Source organism: Aethalodelphis obliquidens, unplaced genomic scaffold (assembly GCF_003676395.1).
Source record: "Aethalodelphis obliquidens isolate GAN/ISIS:26980383/991018 unplaced genomic scaffold, ASM367639v1 scaffold8, whole genome shotgun sequence".
NCBI lineage: Eukaryota > Metazoa > Chordata > Mammalia > Artiodactyla > Delphinidae > Aethalodelphis > Aethalodelphis obliquidens.
Genome location: NW_020837952.1, coordinates 966,648 through 981,501, shown reverse-complemented (window position 1 = coordinate 981,501; position 14,854 = coordinate 966,648). Strand labels below are relative to the sequence as shown.

The 14,854-nt window shown below is 37.5% G+C and overlaps 1 long non-coding RNA gene across 1 annotated transcript; it reads left to right on the top strand.

Moving 5' to 3' along the window:
* The first annotated feature begins 11,646 nt into the window (after positions 1-11,646).
* LOC113621290 (uncharacterized) lies at positions 11,647-12,368 on the top strand. Its single transcript, XR_003433117.1, has 2 exons — positions 11,647-11,808; positions 12,132-12,368. It is a non-coding gene; the product is annotated as an uncharacterized LOC113621290 (long non-coding RNA).
* The last annotated feature ends 2,486 nt before the right edge of the window (positions 12,369-14,854 follow it).

The following is a 14,854-nucleotide window of genomic DNA, read 5'->3' as shown; positions in this document are numbered from 1 at the left end:
GAACAAAATGATACATAAAACATTATTCCATTCATATAAAGTTCAAATAAAGGCAAACAGGACTATATTATTTAGGGTTGCACGTATAAATGATAAAACTATTTAAAAAGTAAGGAAGTCAGTAAGAATGTTAGGGCAACCTGTATTATCACTAAGAGAAGAAGGAACAGGGTTCTTGTAGCAGAGTTGTGTACAGTCCCAGTGCTGGTAATGTACTGTCTCTTAACCTTTAAAATTTTTTCTTGTACAGTGGTCACATAGATCTGTGCTTTACAATTATTTGTTAAATTGTACATATATGTTGTGTGTACTTTTCAGTATATATGGCATATTTTACTTTCTTGAATAAACTGTAAACAACAAGATAAATGGTGAAATACTAAAATAATTTCTATTAAAACCAGATATTGGGCAGAGATGCCTGTTTTCTCCACTATTTCCTAACATTGTTTTGAAAGTTATAACTAATGTAATAGACATGAAGATGAAATACTTAGAATAATTATAAAATACCAAATTACTTATTTTGTATGCACATGATATGATTATATTCTTGGACTCAATAGGCTGAGGGTTGGGGGGAAGAATGAGAATTAATAAGAGAGATTAATTTGGCAACACAAAAAATAAATACACAAAAAATAGTCTTTCACTATCCTATTAATAATCAATTTGAACTGAAAATAGGAGAAAATCCATTCACATTAGCAACAAAATCATAAAATAACTAGTAATAAATTTAACCAAAACAGGTATAGAATTTGTATGACTAAAACTATATTTAGTGTCATAAAACAAGATCTGTATAAAAATTTCTGAAAACAAATGTTTGTAGAATTACTATCCTTTTGTTTAAGCTTGATCAAATACACCAGGAAAACCACCTGGACCTTGGGTTTCCTTCTGATTTATGGTTACAAATTCAATTTATTTAGTTGATATGGGACTACTGTGGTTTCCTATATTTTCTTGTAATTTGGTAATTTGTGTCTTTCAAAGAATCTGTCCACTTCAACTAAATTGTCAAATTCATTGGCATAAAATCATTTATAACATTCTCTTATTAGGTTTTAAGTCTGTGAAGGATCTGTAGTGATACACTCTTTTATTCCTGATACTGATAATTTGTCTTTTCTCTTTTTCTCTTAATCAATCTAATGGAGGTTTATTAACTTTACTGATTTTTTAAAAAAGTTTTTGGTTTAATTCATTTTCTTTATTGTTTCTTATTTTGTTGACTTCAACTTTGTTTCTTTATATTTATTTTCAGTCTACGTTGATTTTTTCTGACCTCTTAAGATGGATTTTAGACCTTTCTTCTTTTCTAATATAAGCATTTAATTTCCCTTTAAGTATTAATTTAGCTGTACCCCACAAATGCTGATGTTTTCATTTTCATTCAGTTAAAAAATAATTTACTATTTCCTTTGTGGTTTCTTCTTTGACCTCTGGGGTTATTTGAAAGTGTGTTGTTTGACATTTAACTATTTTGGGATTTTCCATATACTTTCAAATATTGATTTATAATTTAGTTCCATTGTGATCAATTTCCTTAATGGATAATCATAGTTCTAGCTTCAGACTGTTCCATGTGTATTCAGCTGTTGTTGAATGGAGTGTTCTATAAATGTCTACTAGATAAAGTTTGTGGTTATGTTATTCAAGTCTTCTATATCCTTACTGATTTTCTGTCTACTTTTTGTATTAATTAGTGAGAAAGGAGAGTTAAAATAAATTCACAAGTATCATTGAGAATTTGTCTATTTCTTCTTTCAATTCCATTAGTTTTTCCTTCATTATTTTGAAGCTCTGTTGTGTCTTCTTGGAAAATTGATTTTTTTATTATCATGAAGTGTCCTTATTTATCCCTAGTAGTATGGCTTGTTCTGAAGTATACTTTTCCCTATACTATGGCTTGTTCTGAAGTCTACTTTGCCCTAGATTTCTATAACGCCTTCACTTTCTCATAATTGTATATAATGTTATATCCTTTCCCATCCTTTTACTTTTAAACTAAGGCAAAGGCTGCCATTGCCAATAAGAGTGTGCACACATAGAGGGAAAAGAGCTGACTTGAACTCCAGACCTGCCTCTGACCAGGGCAGAAGCAACCTTTCCAGTGTATGTGTCCCTGCCTACATTTGGGAGGAGCAAAACTAGTTCCAGGGTGGAGACCACCAAAGCCTGTAGGAGAAAAACCAGCTTAATAGTGTAGCGCCAGGCACTGAGGCCCCAACCCAGCCTCTAACTAAGGCATATACACAGAGGAAAAAGTGAAACCAGCATAGAAGTGCAGTCCCTCAGGCCCCAGCCATAACCCAACCAAGGCAAAGACTACCATCACACCCAGGAGAAATACAACTGCTTCAGGGGTCCTGCTCCAGCACCTTGGGCCCCAAACCTGCCTCCAACAGGGTGGTAATAGCCATTAAGCATAGGAAAAGTCATGATCACACTTGGCTCTGGCTCTAGCCCTTCAAATCCATCCCTACTTCCCACCAAGGTGGTGGTTGCCAGCAGAACCCAGGGTAAGATGTGGCCCATGCTCACTTCATATCCAGCTCTCCTACCAAAGCCACTGGGCACATGCAGACTACCTAGGGATGCTCCCACACAAGGAAATGACTTCAAGACTGAGATAGGTAACTGCTTCACCTAATTTCATAAAGAAAGAGAAAGTTAAAAACAAGATGAGAAGACAAAGGAATATGTTTCAAACAAAAGAACAAGAAAAAAACCACCCTAATGAAACAAAGATAAGTAATTTACCTGATAAAGAGTTCAAAGCAATAGTAATAAGAATGCTAACTGAACTTGGGAAAAGAATAAATGAACACAGCAAGAATTCCTAAAAAGAACTAGAAAATATAAAAAAAGAGCCAGTCAGAGCTGAAGAATACAATAACTGAAATAAAAATTACACTAGAAGGAATTAACAGCAGCTTAATGATACAGAACACACAAGTGATCTGGAAGATAGAATAATGGAAACAACCTTATCAGAACAGCAAAAAGAAAAACACATTAAAAAAATAAGGATAGTTTAAGGGACCTCTATGACAATGTCAAACATACACGAAGAAGGAGAAGAGAGAGACAAAAGGGGGTAGAAAATGTATTTGATGAAATTACAGTTGAAAACTTCCTGAACCTAAAGAAAGAAATAGATGTCCAGGTACAGGAAGCAAAGAGAGTCCTAAACAAGATGAAACCAAAAAGACCCACACCAAGACATGTCATAATTAAAATGCCAAAAGTTAAAGAGATAATTTTAAAGGCAGCAAAAGAAAAACAAAGGGTCACATACAAGGGAACCCCTGTAAGGCTATCAGCTGATTTTTCTGCAGAAATTTTGCAGGCCAAAAGGGAGTGGAATAATATGTTTAATGTGCTGAAAGAGAAAAACCTACAATCTAGGATACTCTACCCAGCAAGGTTATCATTCAGAATTAAAGGAAAGATAAAGAGCTTCTCAGACAAGCAAGATCTAAAGAGTTAATCAAAACTAAACTGACCTTACAAAGTGTTTAAGGGTCTTCTTTAACTGAAATAGAAAAGACTACAACAAAAATAAGACATTATAGGAAAGGAAAAATTCCACATGTAAAGGCAAATATATGGTAAGGCTGTGGATCAACCACTTAAATAAGTTAGTACAAAGATTAAAAGACAAATTGTAAAATCAACTATAACTACAATAAACAGTTAAAGGATAGACACAAAGGTGTAAAACATGATATTGAAAACACAAAACATAGTGGGGGAGGGTAAAAATGTAGAGCTTTCAGAATGTGTTTGAACTGAAATAACAAGATTAAAACGAGTAGGTAAGCTATAATAGGTCAACATATATGAACTCTATGGTAACCACAAATCAAAAACCTCCAATAGATACATAAAAACTAGAGAGAAAAGAATACAAGCGTACCACTAAAGAAAATCATCAAACCACAAGGGAAGAGACTAAAAGAAGAAAAGAACAGAGGAGAACTACCAAAACAACTAGAAAACAAGTAACAAAATGTTAATAAGTACATACCTATCAATAATCACTTTAAATGTCAATGAACTAAATGCTCCAATCAAAAGAAACAGGATGGGTTGTTTGTATAAAAAACAAGACCCATCTATATGCTGCTATAAGAGACTTATTTCAGAGATAAAGACACAGAATGAAAGTGCAGGGATGGAAAAATATACTCCAAGCAAATGGAAACAGAAAGCTGGAGTAGCAATACTCATGTCAGGCAAAATAGACTTTAAAACGAAGTCTATAACAAAAGACAAAGAAGGGCATCATGTAATGATAAAGGCATCGATACAAAAAGAGGATATAACACTCATAAACAAATATGCACCTAATATAAGAGCACTTAAATATAAAACAAGTACTAACAGACATAAAGGGAGAAATTGAAAATAATACAATAATAAGAGGACACTTTAACACCCCACTTACATCAATGGACAGATCATCCAGACAGAAATCCACTAAGAAAACTATGGCCTTAAATGACACATTAGACCAGTTGGACTTAATAGATATCCACAGGGCATTCCATCAAAAAAAGGCAGAATAAAACAAACAAACAAAAAACAGCAGAATACATATTCTTTTCAAGTGCACATGGAACTTTCTCTGGGATACCTCACATGCTAGATCACAAAGCAAGTCTCAACAAATGTAATAGGATAGAAATTATATCAAGCACATTTTCCAACTATAATTGCATGAAACTAGAAATCAATCACAGGATGAAAAATGGAAAAAACACAAACAAGTGAAGACTAAACAACATGCTACTAAAAATCCAACGGGTCAACAAAGATATCAAAGAGGAAATTAGAAAATAGCTTGAGACAAATGAAAACAAAAATACAACTTTCCAAGTCTATGGGATGCAGTAAAAGCAGTTTAAGAGGGAAATTTATAGTGATATGGGCATACCTTAAGAAACAAGAAAAATCTCAAACAACTTAAACTACCACCTAAAGAAATTAGAAAAAAGAGAAAAAACAAAGCCCAAAGTCAGGGGAAGGAAGGAAATAATAAGGATCAGAGAGGAAATAAATAAAATAGAGACCAAAATAATAGAAAAGATTAATGAAACCAAGAGTTGGTTCTTTGGAAAGATAAACAAAATTGATAAGCCTTTAGCCAGGCTCATCAAGAAAAAAGAGAGGGCCCAAATAAAATAAGAAATGAAAGAGGAGAAATTACAACCAATATCACAGAGATACAAATACTACAAGCAATGTATTCATGTAGTATTCATGAGAAAATACTACAAACAATTACATGCCAACAAATTGGACATACTAGAAGGAATGGATAGATTCCTAGAAACATACAATCTTCCAAAACTTAACCAGGAAAAAACAGATAATCTGAACAGACTGATTACTAGTATTGAAATTGAATCAGAATGAAAAAAACTCCTAAGAAACAAAAGTCCAGGACCAGAGAGCTTCAAGGGGAAATATACCAAACATATAAAGAAGAGCTAATACCTATCCTTCTCAAACTATTCAAAAAAACTGGAGAGGACAGAATACTACCAAATTCATTCTATGAGTTCACCATTACCCTGATACCACAACCAGACAAAGACACTACCAAAAATAAAGAAAACTATAGGCCAATATCCATGATTAATATATATAAATCCTCAACAATATATTAGCAAGCTGAATTCAACAATATATAAAATGAATCGTACACCGTGATGAAGTGGGATTATTCCAAGGGTGCAAGGATGGTTTAATATTCACAAGTCAATCAATGTGATACACCACATTAACAAAGCAAAGGATAAAAATCACATGATCATATCAATTGACACAGAAAAAGCATTTGGCAAAATTCAACATCTCTAATGATAAAAAACCTCAACAAATTTGGTATAGAGGGAACATATCTCAACATAGCAAAGTCCATTTATGACAAAATCAAAGCTAGCATCATACTCAATGGTGAAAGCTGAAAGCTTTTCCTCTAAAATCAGGAACAAGACAATGATGCCCACTCTCACCATTTCTATTTAATATAGTATTGGAAGTCCTAGCCACAGCAATCAGACAAGAAAAAGGAATAAATGGCATCCAAGTTGGAAGGGAAGAAATAAAACTGTAACTATTTGCAGGTGACATGATGCTATATATAGAAAACCCTAAAATCTCTACCAAAAAAATTTAGAATAAATGAATTTAGGAAAGTTGCAGGATACAAAATTAATATACAGAAATCCATTGCTTCTCTATACACTAATAATGAGCTATCAAAAAGAGAAAGCAAAAAAACCCATTCAATATCACATCAAAAAGAATAAAATACCTAGGAATAAACTTAACCAAGGAGGTGAAAGACCTGTACTCTGAGAAATATAAGACATTGATGAAGGAAAGTGAAGATGATACAAATAAATGGAAAGACAGCCATGTTCATGAATTACAATTAGAAAAAGTAATATTGTTAAAATGGCCATACTACCCAAAACAATCTACAGATGTAATGCAATCCCTATCAAAATACCCAGGACGTTTTTCACAGAACAAGAACAAACAATCCTAAAATTTATAGGGAACCACAAAAGACCCTAAAATAGCCAAATCAATTTTGAGAAAGAAGAACAAAACTGGAGGAATCATGCCCCCTGACTTCAGATTATACTTCAAAGCTACAGTAATCAAAACAGTATGGTACTGGCACAAGCACAGACACATAGATCAATGGAACAGAATAGAAAGCCCAAAAATAAATCCATGCACTGCGGTAAATTAATCTATGACAAAGGTGGAAAAAACATACAATGGGAAAAAGACAGTCTCTTCAATAGCTGGTGCCAGGAAAACTGGACAGCTACATGTAAAAGAATGAAATTAGAACATTTTCTCATGCCATATACAAAAATAAACCCTCAATTTGGATTAAAGATCTAAATGTAAGACCAGAAACCATAAAACTCTTAGAGGAAAACATAGGCAGTACACTCTTTGACATAAGTCTTAGCAATATTTTTTATGGATCGGTCTCCTTAGGCAAGAAAAACAAAAGCAAAAATAAACAAACAAATGAGACCTGATTAAACTTAGAAGCTTAGAAAGCATCAACAAAACAAAAGGACAACCTACCGAATTTGGAGAAAATATTTACATTGGTATGTCTGATAAGGGGCAATATCTAAAACATGTAAAAAGCTCATACAACTCAATATCAAAAGACCAACCTGATTAAAAATGGGTAGATTGCCTGAATAGACATTTTTCCAAAGAAGAGATACAGGTGGCCAACAGGCACATGCAAACATGCTCAACATCACTAATAATCAGGGAACTGCAAATCAAAACCACACTGGGTTATTACCTCACACCTGTCAGAATGGCTATCAGCAAAAAGACAACAAATAATAAATGTTGGCCAGAATGTGGAGAAAAGGGAGCCCTAGTACACTGTTGGTGGGAATGTACATTGGTACAGCCCCTGTGGAAAACAATATGGAGTTTCCTCAAAAATAAAAATAGAACTATCATATTATTCAGCAACTCCACTCCTGGTTATATATCCAAAGAAAATGAGAAAACACTAATTGGAAAAGATATATGCACCCCAATGTTTATAGCAGCATTATTCACAATAGCCAAGATATGGAAGCAATCTAAGTGTCCACCAACAGATGAATGGATAAAGAAGCTGTGATTATATATATATATATATATATATATATATAAAATCATACATACACACACACACACAAACACACACACACACACACACACACACACACACACACACACAATGGCATATTACTCAGCCATAAAAACGAGCATGAAAATTTGCCATTTGCAACAACATGGATGGACCGGAAGAGTATTATGCTTGGTGACATAAGGCAGACAGAAAGACAAATACTGTATGTTTTCACTTATATGTGGAATGTTAAAAATAAAACAAGTGAATGAATATAACAACACAGAAACATACTCAGAGGTACAGAGAACAAACTAGTGGTTACCAGTGAGGAGAGGGGTGAGGGGAGAGGCAAGATAGGGGAAAGGGATTAAGAGGTACAAACTAGTAGGTATAAACTAAATAAGAAAGGCAAATATATTGTACAGCACAGGGAGTATAGCCAATATATTATATTTACTTTAAATGGGGTAAAATCTATAAAAATATTAAATCACTGCTGTACACCTGAAACTAATATAATATTGTAAATCAACTATACTTCAATTTAAAAAAAGACAACAAATAACTAAGTTAAGAAACTATACTATGTCAATGAGAAATCTGCTTAGAGTAAGTTTGTGCACTATAAAATAATGGCAATTTGAGATTACACCACTTTGAAGCCATCTGCCTGTAACATGATATTTCACAAGTGCTAGAATTCCCTGGTGATCCTGTGGCTAGGACTCCGTGCTTCCACTGCAGGGGGCCTGGGTTCGACCCCTGGTCAGGGAACTAAGATTTTGCAAGCCTCACAGCATGGCCAAAAAAAAAAACCAAGTGCTGTCTTGACCCAGTCTTCCTGCCATGACTGAAACCCTCTATTCCACTTAACCTGCAATTTGTCAAATCCCCATCCCAACTACTTCCCTTATCAGGCTCTAACATTACTGGGTTATTTCTTTTTCTTTATTTTTTTGGCTGTGTCAGGTCTTAGTTGCGGCCTGAGTGGTCTTCGTTGCAGCCTGCGGGATCTTTGTTGTGGCTCGCGGGCTTCTCTCTAGTTATGGCCTGCAGGTTTTCTCTCTCTAGTTGTGACGCATGGGCTCCAGAGTGCATGGGCTCTGTAGTTTGTGGCATGCAGGCTCCAGAGCACGTGGGCTCTGTAGTTTGTGGCACGCAGGCTCTCTCGTTGAGGCGTACGAGCTCAGTAGTTGTGGCACGCTGGCTTAGTTGCCCCACGGCATGCGGGATCTTAGTTCCCCGACCAGGGATGAACCCGCATCACCTGCATTGGAAGGCGGATTCTCTACCACTGGACCACCAGGGAAGTGCCCACTCTTGGGTTATAATACATATATACCCAACTGCCAGAGGCCCCCTTCTCCATACCTATACCGAGGGACAGCCCCTTCTTTCTTAGGCCTGAAGAATTATTCAAAATACCCAATACCCTAGAAGCCTATGAAACCTAGCTACTCCTGTTTGCCATACATAAGCATTTCCTGCAGTTCCAGCTTACTGTTACCTATCCCTGGGTGCAAATTCCTGTGTGGCCCTGTGTGACAGCCTTGTCTAGTTTGGAGCTATAAGTAACAAAGAGTTCTGCCTTTCATCTATCTGTCTTTGAGTTGTGTCCCATCATCAAAAAAACTTTAAATCTTATAAAACATCTAGTCTTACCCTGACTGCAACACCAGCTGTCACTAACTGACAGCTGCCTGTACTTGGTTCACTATTTACACTGACTACAAATTATTTCTGCCAAGTAGTGCCAATTGCCAACTTCTTGCCTTTAAATAGTGCTTTATAAGTTTTATACCATATGCCTATATTTTTCCTTAATTTAGTCCTCACAACAGCTTTTAAGGAAAAAATGGCATGATATTACACCAATTTGATTGATGAGGTTAAGGCTCTAATCTGTCACTCAGAGGCAAAGCCAGAACTAAAAACAAATCTTCTGGTTCTTAGTTTAGTGCTATTTCTAGCACAACTTTGTGCCCACCATTCAATTTAGCACTATCTTTTAAATTAAAATTTTCCTATTTAAAGAGTACACAAGAAACTGTTAACTCCTTGTAAGGCCACTCCTTTCCTCCCCCTCAATATCAAGGACAATAGGACTTAAGGGTAAGCCACAGAACTCCCTAAGCCTTGACACCATCACCACCATTGCCAAGCATGATTTAAGGGACCTCGGAACTCTGGCACTTCTGGAAAGACAGCCCCTCTAGCCTTAACTCTGTCCACAATAGGATTGGAAGAGGGTCCCCAAGTGCAGCACACTTCTAATGAGATCCTCATTCTACCACACACACCTCATCTACTCACTCCCAGCCAACCCTTATACCTTACCTCACCACTGACAAGATGACTAGACCAGTCCCAAGAAGGGGGCTATAATTAGAACTGATTATCCACCTACCCCTGAGAGTACTAATCCCCTCATGTCCTATATCTCTGCTTACAACACAAGAATCCTTGGCCTCCAGATCATTCCTCATCATAGAGATTCTTACCCTATCATAGTCCTCTACACTGCCTAATTTGAATTAGACTCTGACCCCCCAAATAACATCTAACTCCTTCCACTGTGACCTCTGGAATTCAGGATTTGTCATCAGTAAAATCAAGTAAATATTCCCTTTGCTCTTCATTGCTGCCTCAAGTACCACTTTCCTCCTTCCTCCCTAAATAATGTCCTGATCCTTTGAGACATCAAGCCATACCACACACTACCCTTCCTTGTTATTATCACCTACCATAGTCCTGGTCATTCTCCTTCTTTCATTAAAGACTCCCTCAACTAGCTTGCTATCTCACTCTCCATAACCCCATCATCATTCCTGGTAATATCCATGTGGACGATCCATCTTATGGCCTGGGTTCAACTGCACAAGTATGATCATTAAAATACTGAAACATTTTCATAGCCACTAGTGCCTCCAAGACCCTGCATAGCACGATAGCCTACATTCATTTTGATGGATCCATGCCTACCCCTAGTACTGGCAGTTAAATATTTTGATTACTATCCCTGCTAATACCAAGCCTCCCAGTTCTTTGACTTTTTCTTACCTTAAATGATCTTGTCTACCACCTCAGTCACCCACTTTCACAATCATATCCTATATCTAGTTAGTACCAACAACTGCAACCCCCATCCTAATCTCCAGTTAAAGCATCCTACTCTGCCACCTACACCTTCAGCTTCAACCAATTTGTCTACCTCACTGTGACTCAGGAATAAAATTTATCTTTCATCCCATCTTTGCTCTGTCCCACGCTACTGAAGTCTTCTTTTCACCCATTATGCAGCTTCAATTCCTAAGTCTTATCATTTACTCTATTCTTACTATGTATTAAATTGTCTATTTTGTCAACTGAAAAAAAGTGCACAATGTGAAAGTTGCGAGTTAAGTTTTATTTGGGGCAAAATGAGGACTATAGCCTGGGAGACAGCCGCTCAGATAGCTCTGAGGAATTGCTTCGAAGAGGTGTGTGTGGGGGAGGTCAGTATATATGTGATTTTGCTGAAGGGCGATACGTGCAATCAAGCACACATTTTGGCAGAAGGTTACTGCTGGTCACAAGAAGGTTGCTGATAGTCACAAGGAGTAGATGTCTCCATTAATGATTTTAGTGCTTTCCTAGATATGAGAAGATGCAAAAAATTGGGCTCATTAAAACCTTCTCCTAAAAATATCTATCTGAAGGCCTGTTCTGTCAGTTTTTCCCAGAGCACAGAGTGCCTCATTCCTGACCTCCACCCTGAACTCCTTTTAGGGTGTGTTGAAGGTCAGCAACTACAGTGGCTAGTGACCTAATCCTTGTAGAGGCAGATGGCGAGTGACAATTTTTTTTTTTTTTTTTTTTTTGCAGTATGTGGGCCTCTCACTGCTGTGGCCTCTCCCGTTGCGGAGCACAGGCTCCGGACGCGCAGGCTCAGTGGCCATGGCTCACGGGCCCAGCCACTCCGCGGCATGTGGGATCTTCCCAGACCGGGGCACAAACCCATGTCCCCTGCATCGGCAAGCGGACTCTCAACCACTGCGCCACCAGGGAAGCCCAACGAGTGACAATTTTAAGGTGGCAATTTACATCATCTCATTTACTCTTCACAACAACCCTACAAAGTAGGTATAATGATTTTCATTTTATTAATTAGGAAACAGGTATATCTACATAAATCTGCCCAGGATTATAAAAATAAAAAGTGAGATTCTACGATTTTAAATGTCTGAACCACTATTTCCTTAAAAATAAACTAGGGATAAAGATAATTTATCTATCTCCCTGAGTTGTGAAGATCACATGTACAAAAAAGCATTTTGTAAATTGTGAAGTGCTCTACAAATACCAGTTTTAATTATCGACTACTGACTAGGGGACCCTTACCCTTTCTTTCCACAGGAATCCTAACCTGACACTTCCCTCAACCTTCCTCTTTCTTTTATAGTCCTAGACATAGTGGACACAAACAGCTGCACTGCCCTGTTGGTAGAAAACTCATCTCTGACATCAAGCTTCAAAACTTTGAATGGAAGAAAAGCAGTGTTATAAATGGTGATTAGACTCTAATTAGCAACTGGAGGTATGGTTTATTATAGCGGAAAAGGTTTTTGTAAGCCAAGCTGCTAATTCATTGCAATCAACTGACTAATAAAGAAACTCTTATAACACAATCCTAAACTGGTGAACACCTGCATTATATGTTTTTATTCAAACCACAGCAGAACAAGAGTTCAGAAATGAAGGAGCTAAGGCTGACAGGCAAGAGACTGAGTCTCTTAAGGTCTTTTGAAGTCCAAAGGAGAACTTGGAACCTTAAATGATTGTGACCTCTCCCTGAGCCCCAGGAAGAACACAGCTGTGTCCTGAGGAACTGTACTGCACACACTAGAATCTGGCTTTGGGTCCAACTCATCCCATTCGGTCGTTCTGAACTCTATCAACAGGGCAGCCCTGGATGACCAAGTTTCCTTAGAATGATATAATTGGACCCACCAGGTATATCACTTCCTTATAACACTAAATATAGTGACTCTCTATTACTTGATATGGCAAATTAAAAATCCTTGACCCACTATTCTAACCTTTCTATCCATTTCCCCATTTCTTCTCTACTCTAGATAGGCATGTCCACACCTGTGTGTTCTTCACCCCACAGCAGGTACACTTCTGCCTTCTGATTCTACCCAAGATGCTGTTCCTACATTTTGCCCTCAAAGCTGATCTTGAAACTCTTCCACCAGAAAGTCTTAAAAAGATGGAATCACCTGCCTGCTACTCACTGCATATTTAATTACCCCACCTTACACAGGAGTTTGGACTTGTCCATATATTACTGTGAAAGGTAAAGTACCACTCTGGTGACAGGTGCACCAGATTATAAGTCTAAGGCCAGGGTTCAAGTCCTAATTTTGCCTTTTGGCTCACTGGATGCTCCTAAACCCACGCTCAGATAATATCTGCAGTTTGCTGATTGAAAGCTAAAGAGATGGCACATTAAAGCTAATAAGCTAAATATAAAGGTATTTTATATTTTTTTCCCTGTGATGTTAAAAAACAAAGTTCTGGCATAAAGTAGATGTTTATTAAATATTAATGACCCATTATTGGGCCATCAGGCCAAAGATGACTATTTTGCCTCCTTTTTCTTTCCTCTTTTGATATAATCTGCCAGCTCTCCCCAAATCTCTCTTTCAAGTAAAGACAGCTTGGTTATTTAATTTAATTATATGTGTGACAGAGGCAATGCTAATTGTTCATCAAACCCCATTTCCTTTTCTACTGGGGTGCACACACTGTACAGCCACCCTGCAGTTAGGTGGAACCATATGAGCATGCACCTTAGTCATGAATTCTGGCTAAGGAAATGTGTGAAAATGATGGAGAGCACTTCCAGGGCTTGTCCCTGATATCTCCAATAAGTCAGCCACAGCTTTCCTCCTTTATCTGAGGCCCACAGATTGGATGATTCCAAGGCAACAGGGGATGGTAGAACCACAAGATAGAAGAAACCTGGTCTTTCCATGATTGCAAGGAGCAGACACCCCACCCACTGGCTCCAACAAGCCTGCTACACACTGTGACTTATGTGAAACATAAGCTTTTATTATGTTAAACCATTGAGACACTGGTATTGTTAACATACCCAGATTAACATACCTTGTATTTCTCACCTGTGGAAACATAAATGCAAAGAACCCCTGGACTTAGTTCCAGGACCTGAGATACAAATCCTGGCTTAACACCTCCCCCAAATACCCTATGATCTGCTCTACAACATGGTCTATACCCTTCCTCAACTGCATGTCTAGCACATTCTCCTCTTTTTTTTTTTTTTTTCTGGTACGCGGGCCTCTCACTGTTGTGGCCTCTCCTGTTGCGGAGCACAGGCTCCAGAGGCGCAGGCTCAGCTGCCATGGATCACAGGCCCAGCCGCTCCGTGGCATGTGGGATCTTCCCGGACCGGGGCACGAACCTGTCTCCCCTGCATTGGACTCTCAACCACTGCGCCACCAGGGAAGCCCACATTCTCCTCTTTTTCATTAATGGAGACCTCCCCACTCTTCTCTCCCTCAAGACTTCTGTCAGGCCTATCTCTGACCTCCCACCCATACATGTTTACTTCTTTGCTCCTAGTGCAAAGTATATTCCTCTACTTCAGCATTTGTCACATTTTATTGCAAATATTTGTTGACATGTGTTTCCACAGACTGAGTTCTTGAATCCACAGACAGACAATTCCTTTGGGACCTTTGACTTCCAGGATTTAGTTACAGTGCCTGGCACATAGCAAAAAATAAATATATATTAAAGGAATGTTTGTCACCTATGACCTTAAGTGAGTCACTTATTTTTTAAGTCTATAAAATAAAATTGTACAGAATTGTTCAGATGATGAAGTAATGAATGTGATTTGTAGATTATAAACAGATTCTAACAGTAATCTGTTTATTCTGTTTTGTAGGCCCTTTCTCATCTTTTCCAGTCAAATCTGTCTAATGCTTCGAGGTAGCTTTGTCCAGTAGAAATAAAATGTAAGCGGCAAATATAAACACCTTAGTACCCATAATTTTAAAAGTTGAAAGAAAGAATCAACATTGTGAAAATGACTCTACTACCCAAAGCAATCTACAAATTCAATGCAATCCCTATCAAACTACCACTGTCATT